This window comes from Gopherus evgoodei, chromosome 2 (assembly GCF_007399415.2).
Source record: "Gopherus evgoodei ecotype Sinaloan lineage chromosome 2, rGopEvg1_v1.p, whole genome shotgun sequence".
In the NCBI taxonomy this organism is placed as follows: Eukaryota; Metazoa; Chordata; order Testudines; family Testudinidae; genus Gopherus; species Gopherus evgoodei.
In genome coordinates this window covers 203921430-203936539 of record NC_044323.1, presented here as the reverse complement: position 1 = coordinate 203936539, position 15110 = coordinate 203921430, and positions in this window count along the sequence as shown.

The following is a 15110-nucleotide window of genomic DNA, read 5'->3' as shown; positions in this document are numbered from 1 at the left end:
CCGGTCCCCGGCACCAAGAACATCTTCGGCGCCAGGATGCGGAGACTCTTACCAGCCGCGGTCGGCCCCTCCATGGCCTTCCAGACAGCCGTTGGTGTCGTCGCAGGCTGACAGTGTATATGCGCTGGGCACTGACAGACAAGCGGCCCTTTTCAAGACCCTCCGCAACAGGACCAGGGTCCGCAGCAAGGGGGGTTCTGGACACCCTGGGCGTACCATCAAGCCCAGGGCCCCCAACAGCTTCCTCCTAGGCCTGCAACAGCAGAGCACAGGGCGCCGGAGGCGTCGTTGTCTCGCCCCACTCCCTCCCCGGACGGGGAGGACGGGTCAAAGCAACAAGACCCTGATCTCCCTCCTGAGCCAGAGGCGAGGGCTGAGGTGGACCCCCCGCTGGACACTCTCTTACCGGGGGTCTCCTCATCGTCTTCTCCCGATGAGGCGGTGGCTGGCACTTCCTCTAATAGCCCTCCTCCGCTAGATCTCAGGGCACATCAGGACCTCCTCAGGCGCGTAGCACAGAATTTGAGCCTGCAAGCTGAGGAGGTCTCTGAGATCGAGGACCCCATCGTCAGCATCCTCTCCTCCGATGCTCCCACCAGGGTCGCCCTGCCCTTCATTCGGATGATCCAGGCCAACGCCAATACAATCTGGCAATCGCCGGCCTCCATCCCCCCTACTGCACGGGGCGTAGAAAGGAAGTACATGGCCCCCTCCAAGGGCTATGAGTACCTCCATATTCACCCGACACCATGCTCCCTGGTGGTACAGTCGGTGAACGAGAGGGAGCGTCATGGGCAGGAAGCCCCAGCCCCCAAATCCAAGGAGGCCAGGTGTATGGACCTCCTCGGCCGCAAGGTTTATTCGGCTGGGGCCCTTCAGCTCAGGGTTTCCAATCAGCAAGCCCTTCTTAGCCGCTACGCCTTTAACTCTTGGGTGGCAGCGGATAGGTTCAAAGAGCTGCTGCCACAAGAGGCGCGTCAAGAATTTGCGGCGATTCTTGACGAGGGCAAGAAGGTTGCACGAATCTCTTTGCAGGCCTCCTTGGACGCTGCAGACTCGGCTGCCCGTACCCTCGCCTCGGGGGTGACGATGCGCTGCATCTCCTGGCTTCAGGTTTCTGGCCTTCCACCGGAGCTCCAATACACCATCCAGGACCTCCCGTTTGAAGGCCAGAGCCTGTTCTCGGAGAAGACAGACCCCAGACTGACAAGTCTTAAGGACAATCAGGTCATTATGCGCTCCCTTGGGATGCACACGCCTGGGACGCAACGCAGACCCTTCCAGCCGCAGCAACAGCAGCAGCGTCGGCCGTACCCCCAGTTCCGCCAGCGGCAGGACCTTAATAGGCGCCGCGGCAGAAATGGCAGGCGCAGGCCATCGGGCAATCAAGGGGGGCAAAACCAAAGCTCCTCTAAAGCCCCACCTGGACCCAAACCTTCGTTTTGAAGGTGCGCCCGAGGGCGTAGTACCAGTATCCCCCATGGATCCTTCCCCCTGTTTTCCAACCGCCTTTCGTTTTTCCTCCAGACGTGGTCCCGGATAACATGCGACCGCTCGGTCTTACGCACGGTGCAGACAGGATACCGTCTGCAGTTTGTATCTTTTCCTCCCTCCCGCCCCCCACCCTCGTCCCTCTTCAGGGACCCCTCTCACGAGCAATTCCTCCGCCAGGAGGTACAGACGCTCCTCGACAAAGGAGCTATAGAGGCGGTTCCGGAGAACGAGAGAGGCAAGGGGTTTTATTCCCACTACTTTCTGATCCCCAAGGCCAAGGGAGACCTCAGGCCTATCCTCGACCTGCGAGAGCTCAACAAATATCTAGTAAAGTTGAAGTTCCGCATGGTATCCCTGTGGACCATTATCCCATCCCTGGATCCTGGAGACTGGTATGCCACCCTCGACATGCAGGACGCTTATTTTCATATTGCCAAATGGCCACACCACAGACGTTTCCTTCGGTTCGTGGTCGACCGCCATCACTACCAATTTGCGGTCCTCCCATTTGGCCTTTCTACGGCTCCGAGGGTATTCACAAAATGCATGGCTGTCGTTGTGGCACATCTTCGGCACAGTCGCATTCACGTGTTCCCTTACCTCGACGATTGGTTAATTCGGGGCACGTCGGAGCTGCAGGTCCGCAGCCACGTCCACAGGATCACCGGCCTGTTTGCTACCTTGGGCCTCATAATCAACATGGACAAGTCCACCCTGCTCCCCTCGCAGAGGGTGGAGTTCATTGGGGCCGTCCTGGACTCCACCGTGGCCAGGGCCCTTCTGCCGTTGCCCAGGTTCCAGTCGTTGTCGGCGATCGTTCAGCACTTGCTGGCAGCCCCCCTGACATCGATACGGACATGCCTAACTCTGTTAGGCCATATGGCAGCCTGCACGTTTGTGACCGGGTATGCACGGCTCCGCATGAGGCCCCTCCAGTCTTGGCTCATCGCACATTACCAGCCAGCAAGGCAGTCACTAGACATGCTGATCACAATCCCCCAAGGGGTGTTGGATTCTCTCAGTTGGTGGCTAGACCAGTCCGTCGTGTGTGCGGGGCTCCCATTCCACCCACCCCAGCCCTCGGTGACCCTAACAACGGATGCCTCAGATCTCGGCTGGGGGGCCCACCTGGGAACCCTGAGGACACAGGGCCTGTGGTCCCCACAGGAGGTGAAGCTACATATCAACATGCGGGAGTTGAGAGCGGTCCGCCTTGCTTGTCAAACATTCTGTCACCAGCTTCGGGGTCGTTGTGTCGCGGTATTTACCGACAACACGACAACCATGTACTATATCAACAAGCAGGGTGGCACCAGATCCTCTCCCCTATGTCACGAGGCGATGCAACTCTGGGACTTTTGTATAGCCCACTCCATTCACCTCACGGCTTCCTTCCTCCCCGGAGTACGGAACACGCTGGCGGACCGCCTGAGCAGATCCTTCCTCGCGCACGAGTGGTCCCTCCACCCGGACGTCGCCCTCTCGATTTTCCAGATGTGGGGTTGTCCCCGCGTGGACCTCTTCGCGTCCAGGGGGAACAGGAAATGCCAGGCGTTCTGCTCCTTTCAGGGCCGGGAACCCAGGTCTATAGCGGACGCCTTCCTTATTCCATGGACGACCCACTTGTTCTACGCGTTCCCCCCGTTCCCGCTGGTCCACAAGGTCCTTCTTAAGGTGCGCAGGGACAGGGCCCGCGTGATCATGGTAGCCCCGGCATGGCCCAGGCAACATTGGTACCCCATGTTGCTGGACCTGGCCATAGCCGACCCAGTTCCCCTGCCCCTTCACCTGGACCTGATCACCCAGGACCACAGAACTCTCTGTCACCCGGACCTCCAGTCGCTGCACCTAGCAGCATGGCTCCTGCGTGGCTGACCAGTTCCGAGTTGCGCTGCTCCATCCCGGTACGTGAGGTACTCTTGGGCAGCAGGAAGCCTTCCACTAGAGCGACGTACTCGGCCAAGTGGAAGCGTTTCTCCTGTTGGTGCATGGAGAAGGGTCTCCTCCCGACGGAAGTTTCGGTGGCCAATATTTTGGACTATATTTGGTCCCTTAAGCAACAGGGCCTGGCGATATCGTCCCTGCGGGGCCACCTGGCAGCTATCTCCACCTTTCACCCGGGTGGGGATGGCCGCTCCGTTTTCTCTCACCCGACAGTGTCTAGATTCCTTAAGGGGCTGGAACGTCTATACCCTAACGTCCGACCCCCTGCCCCTACCTGGGATCTTAACCTGGTGTTGTCTCGGCTCATGGGGCCCCCCTTTGAGCCGTTAGCTACTTGCTCCCTGCTCTATCTTTCTTGGAAGACTGCCTTTTTAGTAGCTATTACCTCAACTAGACGGGTGTCGGAACTCCGGGCTCTCACGGTAGATCCCCCGTATACAGTCTTCCATAAAGATAAGGTGCAGCTGAGACCGCACCCTGCCTTTCTCCCCAAGGTGGTCTCAGCCTTTCACGTCAACCAGGAGATCTTCCTCCCAGTTTTTTTCCCGAAACCTCATTCTTCACGCAGGGAGCAACAACTCCACTCGCTAGATGTCCGTCGGGCTCTCACATTTTATGTGGAGAGGACCAAACCGTTCCGCAAATCCCCCCAGCTTTTCGTAGCAGTAGCGGACCGCATTAAGGGGCTTCCCATTTCCTCGCAGAGGTTATCCTCGTGGGTAACGTCCTGTATCAGGACCTGCTATGACTTGGCTCACGTTCCTACGGGCCGTGTGACTGCGCACTCTACCAGGGCGCAGGCGTCGTCGCTGGCTTTCCTCGCCCGTGTGCCCATCCAGGAAATCTGTCGGGCAGCGACCTGGTCATCGGTCCACACCTTTGCTTCCCACTACGCCCTGGTCCAGCAGTCCAGAGAGGACGCGGCCTTCGGATCTGCAGTGCTCCATGCCGCTACTTCTCACTCCGACCCCACCACCTAGGGGAAGAAGAAAAGACGGTTACTCACCTTTGTAACTGTTGTTCTTCGAGATGTGTTGCTCACATCCATTCCACACCCGCCCTCCTTCCCCACTGTCGGAGTAGCCGGCAAGAAGGAACTGAGGAGCGGGTGGGCCGACAGGGGTATATATCAGGTGCCATGGCGGCGCCACTCTAGGGGGCGACCTGCCAGCCCACTGGAGTTGCTAGGGTAAAAAGTTTCCGACGAACGTGCACGCGCGGCGCGCACACCTAACTGGAATGGATGTGAGTAACACATCTCGAAGAACAACAGTTACAAAGGTGAGTAACCGTCTTTTTGAACTTATTTTTAAATGTTTTTGTAACAATCTATTTTTCAGTGAGAAAAGGATTATAATCTGCATTAAACATATGGTAGACAGAAATTGAGAGACAGGGTCTGTATTTCTCTGCTTTATGAACTCTACATGCAAAAACTTGGAAATCTAGACATACACACGGTTAAGTGGTTACGGGTGTGGTGTGGGTTGTTTGTGTGTGAATGGCTTTACTGGCAGCCAAATATCGTACAAAAATTCAAAGAAAGGGATTAGTTATTGGAAAGGAGATAGCACACAGGCTAGGACAAAAATTTATAAGGGCTGTAGACAGATCCTCATGCTTCAAGGTACAAGATGATGACCATGCTGAATGCTAAGAAAGTCAGAATAAAAAAGCATCGAACTTCACAGAGTGAATTTAGGGTGAAGAGTTTACACTTTCCTCCTCTAAAACCTCAAGTATTGTCCACCATCATAGACAAGATATCACAGCATCTGGATCACTGATGTGTTCTTATTTGAGTGAGGGAAAACATTGAATTGTGAACCCCTCTCTGAGTAGCACTTGAGCCCAGGTGCTTCCAACAATGCAGACAAAATCCATAACCGTACCATTGTCTCTTCTAAATAATCAGAGGTGTTAATAAACCCCCAATCACTGAGGGTAAAATTTTCAAAAGTGCCTTAATGACTCAGGAGTCTAGTCCCAGGGACTTTCAATAGGACTTAGGCACCTAATTGACATGGGCACTTTTGAACATTTTACCCTGAGTGTTTATCTATCTCTTGTTTGTTTAACACAAAAATGTGCATCGGAAAGTGAGCAGGGTTTGACAGAGAATAAAACAAAGCATAATTTCAAGGATCGATTCTGTAGCGAGCACTGACCCAGAGATCTAAAAAAATCTGTTTCACTCATACATCAACATCTTTTACTATTACAGAATTCAGGACACATCAGTTATCCTCTGATCGTAAAAAGGTGGGGAGGAGGGGAAGTCATCAATATTGTGTATTGGCCTCTAGCCCTCCATCTCTAGAATTTCCAACAATGTGGTGGTATATTAGTTCTGTGCATCTTAATCTTATATGCTTTTAAAATAATATTAAAGATTTAAGATAAGTATATCCCTGTGCTCCCCATCATTTAGCCATTGATAGTGCTAATATATTCCCTACTGCCTGAAATACTGACACTGCTCTGGCATGTCAGAAATCCCATTTCTGGAACTCTGCATCTCCTTTAATTACTTCCTGAAGTCAGGACACTTTGAACAGTTTAAAATCATTTTTCAAAGAACTAAAATTCAATCAGAAGATCACATGTCCCTTTTACTTTTAAGCAATGTAGTGAAGAGGTACCATCCATCTCTGTCAAATGTAACAAAATGTATCCTGGATATATCCCTTCCTTTTTTCCACATATTATATATCTGTATATATGCAGTGTGTGTGAGAGAGGGAGAGGGTGAAGGTGTGACGTCTGTTGTTGCTACATTAAATGAGACAGTGGTCTTTCTAAGTACTGTAGTATCAATGGTCACTTATAAATCATTAATTTGGAAGACATAATATGAACACTTGCGTGCTAATTTTTAAATTAATTCAGGTATGATTTGAATGCTGTCAAGAACAAACTGGTGGTAGAAATATCAAATTTGACCCCTTTTGTTTGTCCATTAGAATAAGTAACACATTGTTCTCCTATAATACAGCTGTTCTGTAGAGCCTAGTGTTGCTCATGTTACTTCCTTGTTAAGCAGCATCAACAGATTATGCAGGAGTGCCTCAGTTTAGAAACCATGGTCCAAACTCACCCCTGGTATAAGTGGGCCCAACACCATTGATGTCAATGGAGTTTAGCCCCCGGCAGTGAATTTAACCCTAACTCTCCAAAGCCATAAAAATAAGAAATAAGCTTAACAGCTATTGATTTTTAGCTAGCAGACAGTATTGTACATAAATACTTACATTTCCTCTGTCCAGTACAAATAATGGGGAGGCTCTTGGGAGGTGCTGAGTGCTCCTAAATGCTTGTTTCAGATGCTCAACACTTTTCAGAATCATTCCCAAAGCTTCAGACAGTTGATGTGTTAACAAGTTCCTTTGTCATATGTTTAATAAATACAACAATGAAATTATTTTCTAATATTTTTATGATAGTTTGGCAACGTAGGCCCAGATCCCCAAGGACATTTAATGGAAGCTAGAAGCTTAAATATTTTTGTGGATCTGGGCCCTGTTGCTGGAGTTTCTCCTGTCTTGCAACTAGTGTAATCATGGACACTTGTGCAAAGTGGATGAAAAATGCTACTAGATTAGGCAGTATTTTGCACCCACTTTGCCTGGACAGAATAATTACAAGAAGTGCAAATGCACTCTAATTACAAATATTTTGGAAATTACCACACTTTGCTGCAGATTATTTGAGCTGCACTGTAGTCCTGTACTGCTTAATCTATTCATAAGCTCGTAAGGGGGAGAATATGAGTGAATCATGGAAGCCAACAAAAAAAATTAATCATATAAAGGCCGGATAACATATTCACCACTATAAACACATCCATATTTTAACATAATCTTAGCTGTTCTATTGTAACATTCTCACTTCGAAAAAGATGTTTTATAGACTATAGCCATATCTGGATTGCTCTTACTGTTCTTAGTTTTGACTAAAGACGTGTTCATAAATATAACAGCGCTCATCTTTTCACTTTGTAGTTATGGCTATTTTTAAATCATAGGAAGAAATGGTTAGTGTATTAAAAACACAAGCAGGAACTGCAAATCAAGGGCCAAATTAATGCCTGATGTAAGCAGTGCAATTTCCATTGGTTTCATCCCGAGCTCCCCCTACTTATGCCAGGATTGAATTGGGGCCACTGTTTAAAATAGGAAAATGGATTTTGCTTTGAAAATATGTTTATAAAAAATTCAGAAATGTCCATGTATTATTTTTTCTTTTCTAATGTTATGCTCTATATATCAGATGATATCTTTTGTTTTGTACTATACCATATATAACTGTAATTTTTAATTTAAATGATGTTTGTTTTTTTAATAAATAAAAGCTAATGGTCACAAAACTTACTGAATTGACCAATGTGAATATTAGAACTACTCCAAGGAGTGGTGAAACTGTCTGATTTTTTGGGTTAAAATATATATATAAAAGCAAATTAAGTATGTGTTGCATATTCAATTTGTAAATATATTTTTCTTTTGTACAAGTTTTTTCTTCTCACATTAGGAAATGTCCCATCTGCCAACACATGTTCAGCAGAGGTGTTGTAATCAAATCATTGCTGTATTCAGTTTTGCATTTCATAATAGGGTGGCCTATCGGCTAATCCTTTTAGGATAATAACTTAATATAGAGTAAAACTTTATATGTGAGAGAAATGATTAAATGAAGTACATCCTAATCATACAAGAATCTAGGTTCACTTTTATGAAAATACAGAAACTGCCTGTAAAGTGCATTTTTCCCTGAAAAGTGACTCTCTGAAAAATATTACGGCAAGGTTTCAATATTCATTGTGTCTCACTAATTCTATATTCCATTTGCTCAGTTTGCAGGTAAAAATGGTTTTAACTAACGGCCAGCTCCACAAATGGATCCTTGCCTCTGACAGTCAAATGTCCTTCTCATACATCACCACCAGTAGTAGAGATTCTACAGGCCAAATTACATCTTTTGTGATGTGTGTGTAACTCCATTGTCTTCCTAGTATACGTTCAGTTATGCCTCTGCAACCCCATTATCCTTCAGAAGGTTTGCACAGATGCAACTGAGGTCATAACTTGAATTGTCTCATAACAGAGCTCTGTCTTTAATTATTCCTCAATGAGCCCAGTGGCCTATAGCTTTTACTTTAAAAGGGGGAGAAATGTATCAACCCTTGCTGCAAGAATAAGCAGAATTGCAGTGGTGCCAACATATAGGCATCAGCTTCAGACAAGCTTCACTGGGCCTGAGTGTGCAATTTAGCAGTGAGCACCTCAGCAGCAGGTGCAACAAAGTTGGATCATTTTCATCGCCCTGCGGTTTAAAAAGAGCATTCGAACAACATTTAGTTCAGTAGATGTAAATCTATGTGGATTTAGGCTAGATCTACAGTAGACACCACTGGTTGTGGTATGTAGTGTATGTATAGCTACATGCTGCTATGAAAAGCAGGCTGCGTCCACACTGCTATGTAGCTACGCATGTCAGTGAAAGGCTGTGGCAAAGGGGAGGCAGCAGGGAGAGGCTCACTCCTACTAGAGCCTTTCCCCACTGCTGGAGTGTTTCCCTGCTGCGGGGAAGGGCTCTAGCAATGGGGACCTGGCAGAGTCTTTCCTCCTCGCTGCTGGGATTTTAAGTATTTCTTTACACAATGCGCAGTCAACCTGTGGAACTCATTGCCAGGGGATGTTATGAAGGTCAAAATTATACCTGGATTAAAAAAGGGATTAGATACGTTCATAGATGATAGGTCCATCAACAGCTATTAGCCAAGATGGTCAGGGATGCAACCCCACGTGCTGGGTGTCTCTATGCCTCTGACTGACACAAGCTGGGACTGGATGACAGGATGGATCACTCAATAAATTGTGCTGTTCTGCTCATTCCCGCTGAAGCCTCTAGCACCAGCCAATGTTGGAAGACAGGATACTGGGGTTAGATGCAGGGCCGGTGCAACCATTCAGGTGACTTAGGTGGTTGCCTAGGGTGCTAGGATTTGGGGGGCGCCATTTTCTTCGGCAGCGACCTTGGCGGCCAGATCTTCGGCCACCCCGGTTGCCGCCAGCATTTAGGCGGAGGGAGCTGGGGCAGGGGAGCGCAGGGATAGCCGCCTGCAGCAAGTAAGGGGGGGTGTTATAACCTTAGTCCCAGATTTGGACCTTAGCGTCCAAAATATGGGGGTTAGCATGAAAACCTCCAAGCTTAGTTACCAGCTTGGACCTGGTACTTGCTGCCACCACCCAAAAAATTAGAGTATTTTGGGGCACTCTGGTCCCCCTGAAAAACCTTCCCTGGGGACCCCAAGACCCAAATCCCTTGAGTCTCACAACAAAGGGAAATAATCCTTTTTCCCTTCCCACCCCCCCAGGTGCTCCTGGAGAGATACACAGACACAAGCTCTGTGAATCCAAATCTTCCTCCCACCAATTCCCTGGTGAGTACAGACTCAATTTCCCTGAAGTAAAGAAAAACTCCAACAGGTCTTAAAAGAAAGCTTTATATAAAAAAGAAAGAAAAAATACAAATGGTCTCTCTGTATTAAGATGACGAATACAGGGTCAATTGCTTAAAAGAATATTGAATAAACAGCCTTATTCAAAAAGAATACAAATCAAAGCACTCCAGCACTTATATTCATGCAAATACCAAAGAAAAGAAACCATATAACTTACTATCTGATCTCTTTGTCCTTACACTTAGAAACAAAAGATTAGAAAACAGAACTACTTCTCCAAAGCTCAGAGAAAGCAGGCAGCCAGAAAACAAAGACCTCAGACACACAATTCCCTCCACCCAAAGTTGAAAAAATCCGGTTTCCTGATTGGTCCTCTGGTCAGGTGCTTCAGGTGAAAGAGACATTAACCCTTAGCTATCTGTTTATGACAGGGGGGCATGCAGGGGAACTCCTCACCCCTGCCCCGCCTCCTCCCCAAGCACGCCCATCATTGCTTCACTTCTCCCACCTCCCAGGCTTGCAGCACCTAAGTGGAGATGGGGAGCTGCCGCAGGGGGAAGGGGTGTTCCTCAGGGCGGGAGCGCAAGGGGGAGGGGAGGGCACAAGGTGGAAGATTCGCCTAGGGCGCAAAACATCCTTGCACCGGCCCTGGTTAGATGGACCATTGGTCTGACCCAGTATGGCCACTCTTATGTTCCCTGTGGTGGGGAAGGGCTCCAGCAGAAGGGAGGTGCCAGAGTCTTTCCCTGCAGCTGGGAAATGTTAAAGCAGAGCCTTTCCTCACTGCCTCCCCCTGCCAGATCCTTTCCCCATGGAGAGGAAATGCTCCAGCTCTAGTGTTTCCTTGCAGCAGGGAAGGGCTCCAGTGGTGGGGAGCTGGAAGAGTCTTTCCCCTCTGCTAGAGCCTTTCCCTGCAGCAGTATCTAATTCTAAACAGTATCTTATGCCAGCCTCTACATCTTGAATTCTCTTCCTATCCCAGTGTGCCAGGGACGTTCCCCTCTCCTTTCTCTAAACCTATCTAAACTTGCTTCTCCCACAGATGCCCATATCAATAAAAGATACTGTTACCCACTTACAGAAGACCATCACATCCACATAAAAAAATACTCAGGAACAGCATCTTCCTCTGGTTCATCCAGTATGTTTTACATTGTCTACCTATTTAAACCGTAATCTCTGTGGGGCAGAGTCTTGTATGGGGTGGCATACACTTATAGCACCCAAAAAATAGCAACAGGGGGTGCAGTTAAAAGTGCTGGAGATTTAGCAGTTGCTGTATTTAACACTGTACTAGGTGAACTCAGTCTTGACATTTAGGCAGACAGTTTCAAACAATAGTATATTGTAACGTATTCATGATCTCCTGACTGCAGTTGGATTAGTTTCTAATGCCCATCTGATCTGCAGCCTGCTGAACAACAACAGTAGTGACGTTGGGCCTGATACTGTGAGGCGCTAATAAGGATCCAAGCTCATTACCACTGAAATCAATGGAAAGAGTTCAATTAATTTCAATGGCAGTTAGAGCAGGCCCTAAACTCCTGCTACTCCCTTTGTCCTCACTAAACATTGCAGGCACTCACTGATTTCATTCCACAGGAAACAGCCTTTATATAAACAGGATGAATGAAGCTCTAAACAACTAATGCTTGACACAAATAAGATGAACGATGTATGATTTTAAAATCCACTAGAGTTTCTATCAGGTCTGCAGTGACTATTCTTAAAATAACTAGATTTTTCCTGGCAAGATAGAATCATCATTGCCATAGTTTCTTTCATGCAGGAGATTGTATTTTGTTTTCTTCTCCACTCTTATACATATTACTGCCAAGTAGTGGCCCTCTATTTTCCCCCTATTGGCTTACAAGAAGATTGTTTGAAAGTGTTCCAACTCTGTGTTCACCCAGATTTAACACACAGCCATCTACTGACAGCCAAGTATATTTAGTTTAATCCTTGGAAGCCAGGATTGGAGGTATCCTGGGAACTATGTTTTCCTGGCTTGAGTCACACGTGTTAATATCATATACGGTTAAAACACAGATTGTAGAAAATACATGAATTAATTTCAGCCAGCAGCACCCTTTGTGTCTTCCACACACTGAATTTGGACAGTGGTTTCTGCCAATTCTCTAGTAAGCATTAGCTTACAGCACCCTCTCTGGGCCACTGCGACAAAAAAATGTTGGGTGGGAATGAGTTAAAAGTCTGCTTATTGAAAATAAAGCAGTAATCCTCTTTTGTCTTTAAATCTTTGTATCATTATATGGGCATTACACAGCATTTCTCAGACAATTCCTCAGTGTGCTTTGATCCACCTCACTTTGAAGTGGAACTAGATCAAAGCACATTAAGGAACTGGTAGTGCACACCAGTAGGGTCCACATAGCAGTGCATTGCAAGTGAGTGCAGGGTAGATTTACACCCTCGCTTGCCATGGACTGTTTGTGTAGACAAGCCTCACATCTCCAGCCAGATTGACCTTGTGCAGCAGTGAGGTGAGCTGCCTAATACCTGGTAAAAAGCACTTGACAGTATGTTAGGACCAGCATCCATGTCGCAGAGACTGACTTTGATCCATACCTGGAATGGAAATTTGTTTATGGTTATGTTGTTTACTGCTGTAAAAAGAAACTAGTGTGATCCAATGATATCAAGTGGATAATTTTGAAATAGTTACAATATATTATTGGGGGTTGGTATCTCTGTAATTATTTCCTTCTCAGGCTTGTGCGTTGTAGTGTTTGGCCCCACCCTGGTCTCTCTCTGAGTGGATCCCCTCAGGTGATGGCACCTGTGCCCTCGTCTTTTTCAGGATGGAATCCCATGATTCTCCCATTCTTAGATGGCACCCTGGACTACAGCACCCTGTGATTTAACTGTGCTTACCCAGCAGGCCTGCTGGATTCGGCACCTGCACATCTTCTCTCTGGGAGCTTGTGACCAGTGATTAATACAGGTGATGTGACTAGACAGGTGACTTTCTAAACCCAAGTACTGCTTAATCTTAACAGTAGAAGGAAAGTGAAACATAAGAGAAAAAGGGTTTTAAATCAATCAAAGGGATAAACACATCTATTTTAGCGATGTCTTTCTTATTATCCCCTGGGAAGCCTGAGAAGGCCTAACTGCTTCTGACCTTCCAGCAGAGTTGATCTCTGTGTCTGTTCCCCATGAATAGCTCCCTTACAATTCCCCCCTCCTCTCTAGAGAGTTTCTTTTTAACTATTTAAAGGTCTTTGATGACTGTTTAAATCTATTGGCTACCAGGACCAGGGAACATAGCTTGTAACTTTGGCTAGAGCCTGGAAGTAGCATCTTTACAGCTAATAGCTCAGACATAATCTGTTAATGACACTCATTGTGTTTACCAGGAGGTTGCTTATGTAGAGCCATTGTGTTATCTCCCAGCTTGTTTTATAACAGCCCTGCTATTAAACTAAACCAACATATGCATATTCTATGCATCCGAAAAAGTGAGCTGTAGCCCACGAAAGCTTATGCTGAAATAAATTTGTTAGTCTCTAAGATGCCACAAGTACTCCTGTTCTATATGCATACATTAAAGACTCCAATAACCAAATATAGCTATATAGTAACTATCCTAATAACCCGATCTCATACAGTAGTCATAAATTATTACAGATCAGCCCCAGGTCCTTCACAACCCATTTTGCTCATTTTGTAACCATTTCAACCCTGGCAGTCTGATGTCCTAGTTCTCCCTACATGGATCAAGGCTGGTGCTCTAAACATCTAGATTAGCTGAACTGTCTGACAACTATAGATATACTGAGCATTAACTCCTTCCATCTAATCTATATATCTATCTTTTTGGCAATTAAAGTGTAACCCAAAACAACTGTGTGATTTTTGTACCTACAGTTTAAGATGAAGTACACAAAAACTGCAATACGTGTTTACTCAGGCTACCAGTTCTATTTTTCTGAGTCTTGAAATGTTGCCAGTATAATGAATCCATATTATTACATATTATGGAGTACACTAGTCTGCCTTCCATATTCTTAATGCAGCAGAAGCCATGATTCTGTTAGGTGTATATGTGCTGTGTGATGGAGGGTATGTCTTCACTGCAGAGTTAACTCAAGTTATCTACTCTCATCTTAACTCCTCTTGAGTTAGCCCAGCTCAGTGAGAGTAGCTTCTGAGTGACTATTATCAGCACAGAGTGGCTGTGGTAGCAGCTGACTAAGGCTATGTCTACACTACAGCTGATACAGCAGCACAACTACGGTGTTGCAGCGATGCCACTGTAGCACCATAGTCTAGACACTTCCAATGTCAATGGCAGGGCCGCCCAGAGGATTCAGGGGACCTGGGGCAAAGCAGGGGAGCTGCAGTACTTGTACTCACCTGGCAGTGGTCTGGGTCTTCGGCGACATTTCGGCAGCGGGGGTCTTCAGTCACTCCGCATCTTCAGCTGCACTGAAGGGCCTTCCGCTGCTGAAATGCCACCAAAGACCCGGACCGTCGCCGGGCCAGGGCTCGTGGGGCCCCTGTGGGACCTGGGACAAACTGCCCCACTTGCCTCCCCCCCTCCCCCCGGCAGCCCTGGTCAATGGAAGGGGTTTTCTGTTGATGTAGTTAATCCACCTCTCCTGGGGGCAGTAACTAGCCTTATGGAAGAAACTTCCCATCAACCTAGCTGTGTCTGCATGAGGGGATAGGTTTACGTAATTGCCATGCTCAGGGCATGAAATGTTTCATAGCCCTGAGCAACATAACTAGGTCAACCTAAGTTTTAGGTGTAGGCCAGGAATAAATCTGCTAACAAGAGCTGTAGTGTATATCCCCTGATAGGCTAGGCATTGTAACTTAAAAGCACTACCACACTCGAACTAAGGGCTTTTGACACAACGTAATTCTGCAGTAAAGGCATGTCCTGAGTTGTAGAGAAACTAAAGGCTTGTCCACACACAGTTTTTGTGCCACTTTAACTATGTTGGTCTGAAACATAAGCCTGGTCTACACTGGAAGGAGGGGGATCGAACTAAGTTACGCAACTTCAGCTACATAATAACATAGCTGAAGTCAACGTACTTAGATCTACTCACTGCGGTGTCCTCACTGTGGTGAGTCGACTGCTGCCACTCTCCCGTCCAGGGCTGGCTTTAGGAAGTGTGGGGCCCAATTTGAACAGTTTCAACGGGGCCCCGGCAGGGATGACTTTTTAAAAAAAATC